The sequence below is a fragment of the Macadamia integrifolia genome, unplaced genomic scaffold (genome assembly GCF_013358625.1).
Source record: "Macadamia integrifolia cultivar HAES 741 unplaced genomic scaffold, SCU_Mint_v3 scaffold3013, whole genome shotgun sequence".
In the NCBI taxonomy this organism is placed as follows: domain Eukaryota; kingdom Viridiplantae; phylum Streptophyta; class Magnoliopsida; order Proteales; family Proteaceae; genus Macadamia; species Macadamia integrifolia.
The window spans coordinates 3,061-6,435 of NW_024869134.1; the positions used below are offsets into that span (position 1 = coordinate 3,061).

The 3,375-nt window shown below is 33.4% G+C and overlaps 1 long non-coding RNA gene across 1 annotated transcript; it reads right to left on the reverse strand.

Annotated features, from left to right (window-relative positions):
• Positions 1–286: 286 nt before the first annotated feature.
• LOC122067623 lies at positions 287–1,642 on the reverse strand. The gene is made up of 3 exons (XR_006136797.1): positions 1,377–1,642; positions 1,202–1,265; positions 287–1,108 (listed from the first exon to the last, which is right to left on the reverse strand). It is a non-coding gene; the product is annotated as an uncharacterized LOC122067623 (long non-coding RNA).
• Between the last annotated feature and the right edge of the window lie 1,733 nt (positions 1,643–3,375).

The following is a 3,375-nucleotide window of genomic DNA, read 5'->3' on the forward strand; positions in this document are numbered from 1 at the left end:
AAGTTATCTCTAGCTTGAACTCACGGTGAACCACACCTTGGAGATAACAAAAAAAAAGAAACAATAATTGGAATCTGAATCATGACACCCTTGTCGTCTTCCTCAAATCAAATTTGAGGCAACAACCAATCAAGCACCAAGCTTGATGACCATTCCTCAAATCGGATTTGCAATTTCAGTTTAAGCTCAAGAAATTAGAAGTCCTACTTGAAGAGGGACTCAAAAGGGTTAAAGTGACAGGTACCATGAAAGTAAGGACTCAAAAGTGTTATAGTGACAAGTACCATGAGAGTAAGGAATGCAAACCCACGAGGGATCATCATGTCTACCATAGGATGTCATTTTAGAGTTATAAGAGAACAAGTATGATTACAAAATCAAAACAAAAGATTAAATGAATACTGCCCTAATCAACAAGACATTAAGAAAAATTTAAACAGTAAACTAAAAACTAAGAATGATGTCATGAGAGTAGAACAAATATTATATTGTCAACAAGTTAGTTGGAAAGCATGATTGATAAAAAAAATCTCATTTCTAAGGATCTCTGATATGCACCATTTCTGCAAGTGTTCATATACAAAAATGTTAGTTAGAAAATGCAAACAGAAAATGGTAAGATACTTGAATGACTCTAGAGCTATCTAGAAGCATTCTATAAGAAAGGATGGGGTTTATAATACTTGCCAAATGCTCATTTCTTTCAGACAAACAAGTAAAAGAAGACCATGAAATTTGTAGCCATTTCCCAAGAAATTCATTGGTTTATCATAATCTAACATGCATTAACATAACTAAACAATCGATTTGAAAAAGTACATGCAACAGTTACCACAAGCAATACAAGACTACACTCCGGGAAGAACAAATCTAATTTTGTCTCTTTACCCAAAATTCTTTTTCCAACAGCAATTTGGGTAGTAATCTGGTCAGCCCCTTTTATGTGAAAAATCAACATCTGGTAGAATCAGGGTTTTAAAAGCCGAAATCGGCCTCCAAATCGGTTGAAGAACCCTAGAAAAGCTGTAAGGAGAGGCCAATTTGAAGCGGCTTGAACCAGGATCAGGCTTGACTGATTCAAACCAGAACTTTGAAGACAGAAATTACCCTTCAATCATCACCAGAATTTATTAGAAACGCAACCGAATCAACCAATTAACTAACAGTGATTCCCAAATTCAGATCAAATTAAAAAAAATACCTTGAATGGAGTCGGTTCCTTCTCTGTTTTCCGCTATTCCTTTATACACTTTCGTCTTAAAAGCCTTTATGATGGGAATCAGAAGAAAAAAAGAACAATAATAATTTGTGCTTATTAGGAAAAAGGGTAATAACAACTAATAACAATATAAGATGGGAAACGTGAACAATCTTACCCTATTAGATAGATTCACCGATAAACTTCTGTAGAGAAGTAAAGAATCGTGGGCAACAAACAAATCTGCCATTTGAAAGAATAAGGTAAAAGAAATAAGAAAGAGTGGGAGGAACGTGTGATAGTGGGAGGGAGAGAAAGAGTTTGGGGAAAAAAAGTTTTAATTAAAAAAGGAAGGTGGACAAAATCGTGTGAGTAAGAGGCAGAGAAAGAGTTTTAGGAAAAAAAGGATAGTGGATGAAATTAAAAAACTAATGGGTAAAATCATGTGTGTGAGAGAGAGAGAGAGAGAGAAATAAAAAAGGAAAGTGGATAAAATCATGTGAGAGAATGAGAGGGAGAGAAAGTACTAAGAAAAAGAAGGAAACAGAGAAAGAGTTTTAGTGAAAAAAAGGAACGTGGATGATTCGGTCCTCATTGGTATTATTTTTCTTTTTAATTTTGTTCACAAAAACAATTTTTGTTGCATTTGGTATTTTATGGAGATTGTTTCTATTTAAAAAAAAAAAATTTGACAAAACACAAAAACCAAAAAGATATCAAGAGTCTTTATGTGCTTTTGTCAAAATTGATTTTCAGTTATTTTTACATCGAACTTTAATGAGCACGTGCTTAAAGTTCCAATATGGAGGGATAAAGTAGTCATTTAATTTGTTTTGTAATTAGAAATCTAAGCCCCTTGCCCCATCTTCTTCAATCCAAAGTGGAGAAAGAGAGTTATAAGGAAGATTGTGAAAGAAACATCTCTTTACCCATTTCTTCAAAAATCCATTTTACACCTAGGGATATCAAACTATTTCTCACAAAAAATCATTTTTCTCACAAAAAATCATTTTTCTCAAGCAGTTACCAAAACATTTTTATCTTTTGATAAAAAACGATTTTCATTAATGATTTTTGTTAAATAGGTAAAAATCAAAAAGAAAAATGATACCAAAGAGGGGCTGACATTAAAACAATAATGGACAAAATTATTATAAAAATATAATAGTATAAAGGGTACTAGCAATTTAAGAAAACAAAAGACGAATAGAAAGAAAGATAATGAAGAAGAAAGGATAAATTTTCAAGTGAAAGACTTTCCACATCGTGCTTTTATATAATAGTATGATATATACACAAAGAAATTGGCCAAAAAAAAAAATTTGTTAAGAGCGTGTTATACACATGAATTCCGAATTACAAGCTTCAAGAAGTCATGGAGTGAAATTGGTCAATTAGTCCTACATGTCAAGGACCAGGCCCTCATGGTAAGAAAGTCAATTAAACTGTTTTCCTCCTTTGGAATAAAAGGAAAAGTACATAATTCTATGCGCGGTGCCAAAAAGGTGGGCCACTAAAATCGATGGGCCTATGTGCTCGTCCTTGAGGATAGAGATCAGTACTTTGTGTTGGGTTGGGTTTCCCTTCCTGTGGAGGATGGTCTAGGGAAGCTCACCTTTTTTATGTGAAACCCAATTCTATTTTTTAGGCCCATAAGGATAGCACTTTTGTCACAAGAGTATTGATGAGGATTTTCTCATTTAACCTTGCTTATATAATAGGGTTTAAGTAAAAACAAAAGGAGAGTGGGTGAATTACTATTAGCAAAACTTAGAGAAGAAGAAAAAAGAAAAGGAGTAGAAAAATTATGGGTTTGAGAACAATGTGCAGTCATCTTCAAGAGCTCGATTGGATAGTCATTCGTGGTCCAATTGAGCTGATTTTTTTACAGCAGTATTTTAACACACCGATCTTCATTCTGTACGGTGTGATTGTCATTTGAGTTTCCCTAACTTAGTGCTCTAGTAACATTTTCGTTGCCCCTATTTTGGTGAGATCTTTTCAATATCTTCCTTCTTTCTTTTGAGTATTTATCTTGTTGATGACGTATGCCAAAGATATATTGTCCTTGATATTTGGAATGATTGTATGCTTCTAATTTTATTTAAAGAAAACTCTTGTGTATTCCCATTATTTGGAGATAGTAGATTTTAGTGAACTACAGTCCTATGGTTTTT